This window comes from Pteropus vampyrus, unplaced genomic scaffold (genome assembly GCF_000151845.1).
Source record: "Pteropus vampyrus isolate Shadow unplaced genomic scaffold, Pvam_2.0 Scaffold25, whole genome shotgun sequence".
NCBI lineage: Eukaryota > Metazoa > Chordata > Mammalia > Chiroptera > Pteropodidae > Pteropus > Pteropus vampyrus.
Window position 1 is genome coordinate 5,244,424 of NW_011888806.1, and position 15,330 is coordinate 5,259,753.

A 15,330-nucleotide genomic window follows, 5' to 3' on the forward strand; every position below is an offset into this window, starting at 1 on the left:
ATCAATATGTACACTATCTTGTGAAACTTTATTTGTGGTGATTAATTCAATGAAAAAGGAACAAACAGGATCATAAAATTATTTTTTTAATTGCTTTAGGAAAGTTGACTGATTTTAAATGTTTTTAAATTTTGAGAATAGTCTCTGTAATATAACTGTCTAAAATTAAACTGTAGTCTTATACTTTTTAATCAATCTGATGCATTCCTTTCCATATGAATATTATTTATCTTATCACAGTGAATTAAGTTCAAAATTAAGAGTTTCGAATGTGGATAGAACAGAACGATCCAATGAGAAAATCCAAGAGCACTGGACTGGTTTGATTCTATATGTTTCCATTCCTTCTTGATTTTGGCACTTTGCAGTATAATTGATTCTTCTTTTTATTTCATCATAGTTATGACACATGAAAAGTATTATTAGGTTATTCTTTGTGCTGTAAAGTGCCCTGAAAGTGTGAGGGTGCCCTCAAACTAGAGAGGTTGAGAAAACAAAACTCCCAGAGCAAGCTCTTCACAGCCCCAGATAGAAAGCCCTGCTAAATTGGTCTGAATATTTTTAGAATAAACAATCATAAATAAATATGAGTTACATTTATTCTCATAGGAAAGTCTGATTATACTCAAGATTTTTTCAAAAAGGTGTTGTCTTTAAATCTATTCAACTCTCTAAGTAAGAGATTATGTTAACATTTAATGGTAGGTAAGGAATGAACATCTGCAAAATATGGACTTAAAATAATGAGTTGACAGGTCTTAACATAGAGACATAAACTAAATGTGTGTTACAAAGTTCTTTGTTTTGTAAATTAGAATTATCCTACACTTCACAGATGTTCGTTACATATTTCATAAATACTGTAGAAACACGAAATGTAACTTATGTGTCCATATTTAAATTTGGCTAAACTTCGTCAAAAATTAAAAAATAGATTCTAAGAATATAAGTCTTGATTATAATCACAAAGTACTGAAACAAAGCATTTTTGTAGGCCATGGAATTTTACTTTTTGTACAGTAAAATCATTTTAGCTGTCTACTCTATGTATGCCTATCAATGTCTTATTCTGGCAGTTTACATAAAATATAAAATATTTAACTTTCTTACTGTAATTAATGGTGGTTCCATTAGAAAATTATCATTCATTAAATGTTTCATTTGATTTAAAGAGTTCTTTTAAATAATATGTTGGTTATCACTGAATTTTTCTCTATAAAGAAGATAAAGAACATTGAATAGCACATCTTATTAAGAGAATAGAGTCATTTGATTCTGTTAGCACATCGTGAGTTCATGTAGGTTACATAGGATATCAATCCTCATGTTAGATGTAGACATGACCACTACATTTTTAAGAAGAATCAGTAGCATCCTTTTATAAGCTACAAAAGTATGTATAGATGAATGGATGGATGGATTAATTGATTTTAGAAACAATTATCTGTAACCTAAACTGAGTCATCATCCTTCTTAAATGCAGGTCATACAAACAATACTGAGAAAAATACCTTAAATGCTAGGTTTCTTTTTTCTTTCTTTTCATCTTTTTTCCCAAAGGCCTCAGGCTAAAATGTATCTTAGATTCTTTAATTTCTTTTTAAATTAAATGTGTAACATATAAGACACATTGAACAAATATTTAAGTGCTTTCTATGAGTCAGGTGATGTCTTAGATACAGAAGATATCTTAGTGCCACAAATAAGCACAGTCTCTCACTTTCACTACATAACATTCCAATGAGAGACATGGTAAAGTACAGATGTCAGTACAACGCAGAATGCAATTACTACAGTGAATGAAGTAGAGTGTACTGTAAGTGAAATTAACACAAACACCTGATTCAGCTGAGAATAAGGGAGATCTTCCTGTAGGAAGTGCCTGCAAAGCTTGAGAACTGAAGGATGGCATTAAGAGAGTTAGTGAGGATGAGAGCAGTAAGCTGACTCAAGTCAGATTCCACAGAACTTCATGATTAGTCAGGTGATGAGGAGTCAAAAGGAAAGAGGGCTAAGGAGTTTGACCAACCTCAAAGCATGATGTCTCTGTGGACAGTAGGAAAAAATAATAAATTTGTGGGTTAGGAGAAGTTTAGTATGAAATTGATATATGTGTCTGAAGGACAAAAAGACAGAGTCTGAGAAAGAGGTGTCATTTTAGAAGCCTTCAGCTCCTAAACCCATGGGAGTGTAGAAGATTACCCTGGAAACGCCTGCAGAATGAGAAGGAAGAGGATCTCTGTCAGAATCTGAAGAACACTAACAATGAATGAATGGGAAAGGGAGAAGTAATCTGAAAGGAGACAGAAAGAGCAGCAGGAATGAAAGAGAAAACCAGGAGAGAGTAGTGTTATGAGAACTTAGGGGAACATTTTTCCAGAAAACAAAAGGTAAAAAACATATCTTTTCCTTTTATACAATATTTCATATAAAATATTGAGTATGAGAAGGACTCAAAAGCACTTATCTGATATGTGAAATAGGAGGCTTCTAGTATGACTGGCAAAAGGAAGAGGAGAGGCACTGAAAAACGACAGGTTACTGAGAATATTGCAGTGAATGAGATGGGAGGACAGTAACACTGTGCATTGTTCTTTCCTGGCATTTGGTGGTGTAAGAAAGAAAAAAGGGTTAGATGCTATATGAAATGGGGAAGGCGTAAGTCTTACACAGTATGAAGTATTGATAAGAGTTAGTTCCATTCCCTGTCCCCATACAGAAGTGAGGTTATATTTGAGTAAGCTTCTTATTCCTCTACTACATACGCTTTCAGTGTTACATTATTCCAAATTATCCTTCTGTCTCTTGTACCATTCTGAATTTATGTACTTTATTTTTTAACCTACTCTATTGTCTGAAATTCAGGGGAATTCAGATCTTGTAAGCTATTTTTCTATTTATTTATTTTTAAAATTTATTCCATTTCAAAGTAATAGATTAAGTCTGCTGAAATCTACTCTCTTAAAATTTATTTTTAACCATATTTTGCTCATTTTCTTCCTTCATTTTTAGAATTCTGAACTGTGTCATCATGCAGTTATTTCCCCTAAGGTTTTCATTTTTATATCCTCAATTAAGTCTATCCTACTTGTAAGGTCAAATTATGTGTGAGAACGAAAAGAAGTTACAACCTGTAAATGTCTATGGTATATTGACATATAATGAAAGCAATAAACTAGGGATAAAAAAGTTCCCCTTCAGAGTCTTTAACTAGCACCCCAAATAACAAAGTTAACTCTTTTACTTTCCAGTTTTTATAAAACTAAATTTTAAATATTTGTCAGGTTTCTTTTTGCTGCTATTTTGTAAGTATATAAACTAAAAATTTCACAGTCACCTACTTTTTCTTTGTTTGCTAAATAATTACAATTCTAAAACATTTTCAAATAATTTTTTCTGATTGTTTAAAATGTTTTAAGCAACATATTTAAAGACAATATATTTTAAAATGAGATGACTATATATTTTTAGTACAGTACCTGATCTGTAACTGTAAATATTCAATCCTAGAACTATTATAATTCTATATCTGAGGATATATATTCAGTAAAGAAGATTTATTACTGCTAATTAATATTATATTTAATAACTATCACTGATGAAAAGCTAATTCTGTGCCAGACTTCACGGAGTGATACATATTTACATATCTCACAGAATGAATATGTATGTATATATTTATAATAACAATCTGCACATAGTATTACTTTCTTCATAATATACATAGTTATACACAGTTACCCAAAATGAGACAAAATATGATGGTTAGATATCAAATAGCTAGATACCAAAAATGCTGATTGAAAGTTAAGACCCTTTTATTTCTAGAGCAGTAACTCTCAAAGCACTCAAGATTAAGACTTAGAAGACTTAGGTTCTAGTTCTGTTTTGTCTACTTAGCTCCCAGCCTCTCTAAACATCTCAGCCTAGAGACCCAGGGACAATCCTGACCTTAGTTTAGTGCAGGAGGGATTTAAGGGGTTTTAAAAACCTTTTGGGATTTAGCCCTAAGCATCCTTGTTGAAGTCTTTTACATTGTGCTTTTTTAAAATTATTATTATTAAATTTACCAGGGTGACATTGGTAAATAAAATTATGTAGGCTTCAACTGTACGATTTTTTAATATGTCATCTGTATATTGGGTGTTCACCACCCATAGTCAAATTTCCTTCTGTCACCATGCATTTGACCCCTTTACCTTTACCTACCTCCCCTCCACCCTTTCCCTCTGGCAACCACTGAACTGTTGTCTGTGTCTATGAGTTTTTATTTGTCTTCTTCATTTGTTACTTTCAGTTTTATATCCCACATATAAGTAAAATCATATGGTTCTCAGCTTTTTCTGACTTATTTTGCTTAGCCTTATAATTTTATGGATGGAACTTGAGATTATTATGTGTTCCACTTCTTAAACTGGTTATATAACGTGTCCTCAAGGTCCTTCTTCTCTGAACAAATTAATGTTCACTACTGATTATTTTCCTCTGTAGGAAAGATATTCTATAATGATAAGGGCTAGGAATTAAAAACATGCCTTTCCACCTCAATTTTGTATTTACTGGTAGTTTAAATTCCACTTCCAACTAGGAAATGCACAAAGGGTCATCTCAGTGCTTTTTTTTTTTTAAAAAAAAAAAACCCTATATTATGGTTGGTTATAAAAAACATGATTGCATATGCATGGCACACATGTTCATCACATGATTCTAAATACGAGAACTTCCTTTTTAGTTACCCAATACATGGTCACAAGATGAAATAAATCTTTTTTTTTTTTAATGGCAAAATGTAGTAATGTCATAATGCCAGAGTGCAAAACCATTTTTATGAGTTTTTGCCTTTCACAACACAGAGATCTTTCTGAGCACACAGCTTGATGGGGGGAAATGTCTAATAATAAAAGATAATCTAAGAGGTCAACTCCATGAAGCGGACAATGTCCTGCCTTTCTTTTGCATGTCAGTTTCTCTTGGCTGCTTTTGAAAAATATTACCTATAGTAAATTATCATTTACATATACGTATGAATTGAAGGGAAAGGCATCTCCTTCATGAGTAAATAAAGAGCCAAATCAACAAGTTTAAATAGCTTTCTAACTTTGCCAGACATAAGAAAAGAATATAGCCCTTTCCTGAAAAACTAAAATATGATGGGGAAGCTAGTCCTTTGCATATCTGAAACTTGAAAGAAAGAAAGAAAGAAAGAGAGAAAGAAAGAAAAAGAAGGAAGGAAGGCAGGGAGGGAGGTAGGGAGGGAGGGAGGGAGGGAAGGAAGGAAGGAAGGAAAAATGAGTCACATAAATGAGCAATATTTTGAAAGTTTGGCTGATGGAAGAACATCTTTTGAGGGGCTCCTAGAATAAAATGGTATTAAGGAAAAATAAATTGTAAACAGTGCTAGTAACATTTCCTATTTGGAGATTCATATTTTGTGTTAGCATATGCTCAATACTCTGAAAATCCTTGAAGGACTTGAAACTTTGGAAGAAGAAGATTTCAGGCTGGTTTGGAATATATAAAAAGTACACAACCAAGTGAATCAAAAACCCATTTTACTGAAGTTACATAAAAGAAAAAAAAGCATCATATTCAAAATAATGCATTGACTATATTAGAAAAGTTCCAAGGAAAGAACATCAGAGGATTACAACTAAGCAAAGAATAGAGCAGTTTACTACTACATTAATGTAATATCAGGTAATACTTAAGAAACAATAATATGATTTACATTTGTATAAATGTAATGTTTGCATTTTACATAAAATATTTACATTTAAATCATGTGTGAATTTTAGCTTTGGACCTGTTACAATAGAGAGATAAGAAACAATCCAACAGATTTGATTTCAACCATCAAAATTATTTTGATAAATGCTGTTTACATATGTGCTTGAAATGTCAAACCTTTTAAATTCTGGAACTTGAACTTGTCTGCTTCCTCAGCAACTTTAAAGTATGGCAATTCAAGTGCAAGTAAATATTCAGGCAACATTTTCTCATTGCACAAGACAAAATCCAGAAGCAAGTTTTAAAGAAAAATCAGCCAGAGGTTTTTAATTTAACCTGAATTCAATGGACTTATATATTAAAGCATTATTCTAATTTCATTCTACTCTTAGATGTGACTTAAAAGAAAACTGGAAAAAGAAGAATTATCTTCCTTAAGATAGCATTGCTATGATATTCATAGGCAGTCATCAATAGGAACCTAAAATACAAAACCATTTTTTTCTTTACTGTGCAGTGCTAAAGTTTTAGCAATAGAGCAATAGTCTTTATGCATCTACCACACACTGTTTTCACTTGCTTTAACTGACACAGCAGCTTCGAAAAAATTTTTTTTTCCATTTCATTCTTTTTTTCCAGTTTGCACACATAGGTAAAAGTCGAAGCTAAAAGTCAGGTTAATATGCAGCAGTCACAGTGGCTAACATATTTGGGTAAGTGACTTGTGCCTAGGTGGTTACATGAGTCAGTCATTTCAACTCGAAGAAACTAGCATCTTAAATGTATTACACTAATTTGAAGTATGGAATTCAGGATATATTTCAGGGTACCATAAAAATGTAATAAAGTCTAAATGTAGCAGCATCATGACTGGGCTTTGCACCTGATAAACAGATTCTATGTCATTGAAAAAGAGAATGTAGCTTGATTTAAATGAAATATTATTGCTCAAATCCAGTAGAATTTTATCAAGGTCTCTACTAGCTGTAAGTTTAGGAGAACTACTTGTACACTTTTACTAATAGTATGTATTTATTATTACAAATTAGGCTGGCTATACACAGGGTTTGTTTACTCAAAGTGAATGGAAAATAGATAAATTAACATAGCCTGGAAAGTCAGTGGGTTCTGTGACCTTTGTCAGGTCCGACTTCATGAAAACAAAGAGATTGAACTGTGTCAGTGGTTCCTTTAATAGGTTAAAGTGTAGTTCACAAATAGTGTAACCATCTATGTACATTTGACTTAAAAAAATCAATATAATGCATTGACTAAACTATAAAGACAAAAAAGAAAGTTTTTCATGATAAAATGGTATATATTTGAATATGCAAATGCTCTAGAACAACTACACAGAAGACAGAGCTGAAATCCTCTGACGTGTACTCCTACATAGAATCAAGCTGTAAGGAAAACTGATACGGGGTATTGTGGGACTCAAAAACGATAAATTTCATTTCCCTCAGTAAAGAGACTTTCTCAAAGGTTATTAGGCAAAATTGTCTTTTATCAGTTTACATGGCAGTTGAATTCTTGGAAAAAAATCATTGTTTTAAAGTCATGCAAAAATTGCATTTTTCTTTCATGGCAAATGGAGATGAGTCTTAAGCTCTGATAATTATTAAAATAGGGCAATACTTTCTTATGAGAAACTCTCCTGAGAATTGTAAATAGTTAGCATCCCTTGATCCTGCTTGCTAAGCATGAATATATAAACCAGTGCTGTGGAATCTCTCTCTTTCTCTTTCTGCCTCTCTCTCAAAAAGAAGTCCAGATTTTGTAGAGTTTGTTCATTTCTAAGGTGTAAATACTACCACCATGGCCAATTTCAAGCTACCGATTAGCAATATGTAGAGTTGGAATCAACCCTTGAGATAGTTCTCACACCACTGGTAAAAACCTTTAATGGCTATGTTAACCAAAATACCACACATTTCCAAACTGTTTCCTTTAAGAACCACTGAACAAAATGCATTGTTGATTTTTACTACCATTTATTACGATAAACTCAAACTCAAAGAAATTCATTGTCGGGATTAATTTTGACACTATTTGTCATTTCTTCGTGTTCTCTTTAATGTGCAAATATGAAATGTTCTCCTATACCAAGGATATTAGAAAAATCATTACTTTCTGGTGCTTAATAAGAACATTCCGTTCCAAAGGTAATCCATTCATTAATTCATTCAGCATTTATTGACGACAGGTTCTGGTCTTGGCTTGGGGACAAACAACTTAATTACTCTCAAAGATTGCATAAGGTAATACAAACATAAAAATATTTAATGAAAAAGACATTTGATGAAGTGGGTAAAACAGATATATGATGATTAGAAAGTCAAATTTTATTAAGGCTAATATAATTGGAGTGTTCTGATAACAAATATAATATTTGTGAGTTAATTCTTAAAGTTTATGCATTTCTGTGCTCTAAAATTACTACAGAACTTAGGTCTCTCTATATGAAATTGGTTATTTATATGAAGGAATACTATGAGCTACAGTAAACAGACAATGGACTTTCTTATTCCATAAACTGTTCATTCAGTCTGCTAATTCATCAGCAGTGTGAGCTTAGGTAATTTCCTGACCTGCAAAATGGAGATTACTATTTGTGCTTTGGGTTTTGAAAGGATTAAAAATGACATTGGTTTGGCATACAGGAACTGCATTAGAATATTGTACTATAGGTCTTATTCTACTTCCTGGATCCTTAAGTATTCAAGGAAAACTCATTTCTTTTTCCTTTCCAATGTCTAGCATAATACCCTGCACATTTTTATCTTCAGTAAATATTTGTAGAATGAATGAATTTCAAAAACAATGAGCCTATCATGGCACTATTTATTTATTTCAAAGTGGCACAATGCATGTATATAATCACAATGCTGATAACAAAATTCTATGAAAATGTAAAAGGGGTAAAATTCCATAGATAGGCAAAAATGATTATTACAAGAAGAAAGTCTGCACATACTATAATTGATCACTGCCTTCTGATTGTTAGTTTATTAGTAATTTAGTATTTATGTCATCTTAGCATTTTCAATGTATCCTAAACTTTAATTATCTTCTCAACATCTCAGTGAAGATGACAGGCAATGCTGTTTCTCTGAGCACATTCAAGACACTCCCGTACATTGATGTAAACATAGTTTCCTCTTGTAATTATCATGAAAATTTCCCTTTACTTCCAATTTTAAAAAGTGTTTGTTTTCTTCCTGAGCACTCATATTAATTAATAGCCTTTAGTTCTTACTGTCTTCCATAATAATATGAATTGTTGTGAACGTGACTATAGAACATATTGAGTGGATTGGATACTATTAATTATATCAATGGAAAATCCACACGTCTAAAAGCTTTCAAATATAAAAAAGTTAGAGTGTTCATGTGATTTTATTTTCCATCTTTTTCTAACAAATATTTCTTGATTTCTTTGACCAACAAATTATTACTTAAAGGTAATGATTATAACTTCTCTAGAAAATTTCAGGGCATGTCAAAGATCAATTGTTAAAATATTTTCTTACTTCATTTCTTTACTTTTTACACAGAGAAACCTGTTTGAAATGCGAGGTCCAGTTCATGGCTAACTATACTGTTAAAGATCCAACCTAGTTTTAGACATTTTGTTTTAAATATCAGCTTGTGATTAACTGTATATAAAAGCGATAACTAGATAAAACTATTATTTTTATGGAATAGTCCGTTATTTCTCTATTTTAACAACACTAAGTAGAAATTTCTGAGTCAAAAATTAAGTAAAATTGTCAAAAACTGTTCTTGGCAGGGATAAATATCTATCTTTGCACCAAACTGTGTTCAAGTTTATGAAAAAGCCCTGTATTCCTATTCATAATTTTGACAGAAAATCAGAGATTTCCTACACTCCAAAATAAAAGAAAAAGATTCGGTTTAATTAAATACTAGGAAACTTCACTGAATAAACATTTAGCTAGCCATTTATAAAAAAGCAGTGGGAATTCCAATAAAATTGATTTTTCTCTTTCTTTTCTTTATATATTGCAACACTTTAATTTACCAAACATATCGTTAAAAATATGACAACAAATTTCAAGAATTTAATGGCATGATAAAAACTGCTTTTCTAATGCATCCATCCAAAATATCAAACTGTTAGCTTGAAAGACCAGCCAATAGAACAGAGACCAAAGGATACCTTTATTTATAGGCAACCTGGACAAACAAGATAAATGTAACAAATGATACTTGAACAGTTTTTGTCTTGTTTTTCCCTAGGAAGTTATTTCCAACAAATTACTTTGCATTTTAAAAATTCTAAGCTTTTATCTTTTTAATAGACATATTTGTCTCAAGTCAAGACTTTCACAAAAGCCTATATGGACGGAAGTGAAAAAGAGGACACAAACAGAAAGTAAGTAATAGAAAACAATTATGAGGGCTTGTCGTTTACCAGAAACTCTTTGGGTTGGAGAGACATTATCTTAATGAATTCTTACAACTACCCTATTACGGAAGAATTGTAATTCTCATTATACAAATGAGAAAATTCAGGCTTAGAAGACTTCCTTGCTCAGTCACCCTACTAAGGAATGAATCTGCACCTATGCTTGTCTGACTTGAGAGTACAATTTCCCAAAGCAAATAATACACACATTGTAATTTTACTGAAGTACAATCAAATTAAAGAGCAAAACATTTTAAAGTAAATGAAGTAGATTTAAGATGACAATATAATTTAACAAAATCTTTGTCAAGCCCAGTCTCTCCCATTATCTTCCTCCCCAAAACTTCAAACTTTCTTTAATGGTTTTAAACCTTTAAAATACTGTTGTTTTAAGAATGAGAAAGAGGTTTATATGAGATGAGTTATGTCTGATCCTAATAAAACAGTGAAAATACCTCCTTATTTCTATTTTTTTTACCAGCGACAAAGTCATTATACTCAGGTTAAAAATAGTCATTGTATAAAAAGACTAAATTTTCTTGATTTTCTCACTACTATTTGTGTTAGTAACATTTTATAATGTGTAAATCAGTAGTATTTTAACTCATACACTTGAATATATAATAATTTGTAGCAATATTTCTTTTCATTTTACAGGATCACAGAAAAATTCAATGATTGGTTAGACATACAATTAAATTAGCCAATTTTTGAAGCTCTTCTGATATCCCTGAGAGTGGTTCATCTAGTTAATGTTTGAACATCTTCTTTAATGAAGAATTTACTACTTCTCAAAGGAGTCCATTTCCAGACATTAATAGTGATTCTCAATGTCTTCCTATAGTACTGTAGCTGATATTATTGTTTTCACTATTTCTACATATGCCACAATTGATATTTTGATGTAGAAGAGATTTCTTGTAGCTATGCCATTACCGTTTATGAAATATCTAGTTCTCTGAATTTTTCACTGATATAAAAATAGTTATGAAGTGCAAATCTGAAAAAAATCCCTGAAATATGAATATTCACGCAAATAGTCTACTATACTGAAACGCAATATCTTTTGGTTAAAACAAGTCTTCATTAGTCTACAGCCATGCTATCCTGAACAAGCCCGATCCCATCTGATCTCGGAAGCTAAGAAGGGTTGGGCCTGGTTAGTACTTGAATGAGAGACCACCTAGGAAGACCAGGTGCTGTAGGCGTAAAAGAAAGAAATAAAAAATAAAGAATTGTAAGCTGACAAGGTCTTTGCAATCTATGAGGTCAACCAAGGGTTGCCTCATCTAAAAAATAAAAATAAAAAAAAATAAAAAAACATTAAAAAATATCTGCATTAAAGTTCAAAATACGTACTTTAAAAAGAATAGAAAGATATTTAGACTATGATTTAAAGGATTATAGACATAGTAATTTAAAGCTAAGAGAGGAAATTAACCTGAATCTTATTAGTTATGATATTCTAAATTAAAGTTAAATAATGAGGTATGAAAAAATGTAATTACATCCTAACCAGTTACTATTAAAAGAAGCAGAAAAACTGGTCAATTATGACTTCATAAACTTCCATGCGATCATATATAGCACATTCATATTTTTGCATTCTAATTTTATCATACTAAATTACAATGCACAGCAAATTGTTTTTAAGAAAGAAATAATTTTCTACTCTTAGGTCTTTAAGTTGTGGGGCAGGTTCTGACTGCAATCCATTAAAATTATTTATAAAGTTGTTCTCATTTATTCTCACAGAAATTTGCCTGAATCATTCAAAAAGAACATCAGATATCCTAACAGTGATTAAACTGGTAGTGATGACAATCATTAAATTTGTAGTGATTAATAAGATTCTTTAAGCATAATATTACCAATCAGAAGTTATTTTTCTATCTGCAATGTAAATAACCAAATAAATAGGGAAACTAAAATCATAACTTGTCTATGATTATAATTACGAAATACCATCTTGGAAGTAATCAAAGCTTAAATGAATGAGTGAAATGAATTACCTAAGGAATACTAGATCAATATTGTCAGAAAAAATATCATACCTGTCTTGAAAATGTGTATTTTAATAAGAATAAATACTATGTTTTACTTCTTTGCTAATATTCAGTCACTATTGAAAGCACCATTTTATACTAATGAATGTACAGATAAAAACAGATACTTTATATAAATTTAAGAAGGTAAGTACTCATTAACTTCAAGTCTAACAGAAAATTGAATAAACACTGCATCTTAAGAAAAAAGCCCTTTATCATCTTAGATATAGATAAATAATAGTCCCTTGCTGTGGAATGTATTTCTCAGTTCACGTCACTCACATTTCCTAAAGTTGTATTCAAACTCATCTCTTAATGAACACTTTTAACGATTAAATACTCACCATACTCTGACTTTCCTTTATTCCAAAACCTTTCATTCTTTACTGTGTTGATTTCAGACATAATTTTGTGAACAATTCATGTACTGAAACCCATGCTTAAGGATAGGAATGCAGTAATAGACAAGTGTGATATCTGTAACCTCACATAGAGTATGTAGAGTAACAGCGATTTATAGAGCATTTACTATGCCAAGTGCTTGGTCTACATTACTTAATCTTCAAAATAACTTTGTTAGACAAGTTTGATGAACACAACTTTTATCTTCTTCATTTTCTTTGTGGGACTTGTAAAAGTCATGTTTGCTTATGAGAAGAGATACTTAAGTGCATTTCCTGCAATTTTCTTCTTGCAAGTAACAAACAGGACCAGTGAGCACATTATTCATTCCAGAACATTGTTGAACTATACAATATTATCTGTGAGATGAAAAAGAATCATCCCAGTATACTCAATTTCGAATACACATTCATCAGACAATGATGAAATTTGGGATGCCTAAACTGGTAAATATTTGAATCTTGGCAAGAGTTTAGAAGAATGAGAATAATTGTTAGGATTACTGCATGTGAAGTTATACAGGCTTGGTTTCAAATTATAATCTGTATCTCAAGAGCTATTTTTAAGAATAATGAGAAAAGACATAAAAGTTGCTGAGTAAAGAGGTAACAATAAATGCTCACCAGTAGTTATTTATTATTAAAGTATTAGAGATAATATCGATGTTAAGTAATGAATTTATCAACCAATAAGACAGAATAGTAAAATGATTTAATCATAATTATATAAAAGAATCAGGTGACTATCTCTGAGAAAATGACCAGAGGAAAAAAACTATAATCAGAAAGCCTTAGGTTAGGCAGAAGGTAGGAAGGTAGAATTTCCTGACAGAGATGTAGCAAGAGTTGCTAATTCTTTTAATAAGTTGTCAAGATACGGTATGAAATCTCATTTTGTATCTATGAGCGATAATTTGCTCAGTAATCTAGGTCAATTTTAAAACACACATACAGACAAATAAACACACATACACACACTTCAAGTTCATTGGAAAGCAGGTTGTTTGCCAAGCCATTTGTATCCCAAGACGGTCTTTGAAAAGGCTAATATACTGTTTGCAAATACAAACCATGATCACTGTTCACAAGACAAGTACTATTTAGAATTACATCCAGAACAAGCCATTTAAAGTGTATTTACTCATATAACATAGCATGTTTGTTCTGGGCAGATTGCAACAGGAAGAAATATGAATAAATCTATTTGCATAAAAAACTTTGAAATCTAAATAATTCATCCTTTCACTCATTACCAAAAAAAAAGTGTCATTAAAAAAAAACTATGTTATAAATACAAGCATGATCAAGAATTGATTATAAATTCATTTTAACCACTGTATTTAAAAGGACACATTCATTGCAGTTCACGTGCAACATAATAGTGTATCTACCAAAACGCTCCTCTAATCCTGATGTAGACAGAACAATGTTATTCCCTTTATGAAATAAGCACTTGTTAGTTTAGGTGGAAAATAATCTTATCTAATAGATTCCAGCATGAATATAAATTACTTACGCTTTCTACAATAACTTGGGATAAAATCTCATGTTCATTAGTGACGTGAACCTCCCACATTTCAAATGTAATAAATAAACTGGTAAATTTCATTGTCAAGAAAAATATAGAAAATATTTAAAAATAGAATATTATAATTATTAGTGAAATTATATATGATAGAGTATAAAAAGGAAGAATATAAATTTATGCTTAAATCTATTTAATATGAAGCTAAATCAAGCCTGTTTATAGAAGGAAAACTATCTCTTTCACTGAGTATTCCTATTTTTTTTTTTTTTTTTTGTAAGTGTATCTTGGATGTGTTATGTTATATAAGGCATTGGCTGATAAAGACATAGTAATTGCTCATCTAGAGTATTCCTATGGAAACAAACAGAAAAGAAACATTTTCTTCAGGTCTAATTTTGAAAATGGTATGGTAGCAGCTGTTTATTCTACTTAGTCATTCCTGGAGGTCATCCATTTATCTCGGGCCATTTGATTTGAGGAAGAAAGAATAGAGAACAATAGGCATATGAGAGGAAAAAAACTGAGCAAAAAATTACTTTTTAAAGTAAAGAACTAAAATAGCAAAGCTTTTAATTATATTTCTATATATGTATTATGTACTCATATATACATAGAGAATAAAATATATGAAAAAAGAAAAAGTTAAAAAATAACACAAGTCTCAATACGAAGACTTATGTAAATCATTTTTTCAATTGCATCATGATTCTATAGGTAGTTGTTCATCCAGTTGGGATAAAAAAAAAATAGAAGTGCTATTATCAGCTTTTATAGGATTTTAATTTTACTAGACAGTTCTAGTACTACGGAACATATACTTAGATTTCTAGGGCAGTCTCACTTATCACTTGTTTTGGTAATCAGTTTAATTGATATATTTGCAGTCTAATGCTTTTTTTGTTTGTTTGTCTCTTAGTCATTTTCATATGACCATATTTGCTTTTGATGACTTTTATTCCATCCATGTAAATCAACTGTTTTGAGTTCCTTCTTAGTACATTAAGGCATAGCTGAAGGCACGGGGAGTTTATGATATTGGTACCAAAGATGATAGTAGAGGATTTATTCCCTGGAATCTCCACAATTATGAAATAAGTAATGAAAACTGTTGTTTCCAGTAGTTTAATCACTTTATTAATCACAGCGCTTGAGGGAAGGAAAGCATGATAGTACAAAGAGAAATGTTTATAAAAA

General features: G+C 31.0%; 1 protein-coding gene and 1 pseudogene across 2 annotated transcripts in view; one reads left to right on the forward strand and one right to left on the reverse strand.

Annotated features, from left to right (window-relative positions):
• Nucleotides 1-15,330, reverse strand: part of GRID2 (glutamate ionotropic receptor delta type subunit 2) — a 1,302,586-nt gene that overhangs the window by 1,082,930 nt on the left and 204,326 nt on the right. The gene's annotated exons all lie outside the window — the stretch shown is intronic.
• Nucleotides 11,249-11,367, forward strand: LOC111737338 (annotated as a pseudogene).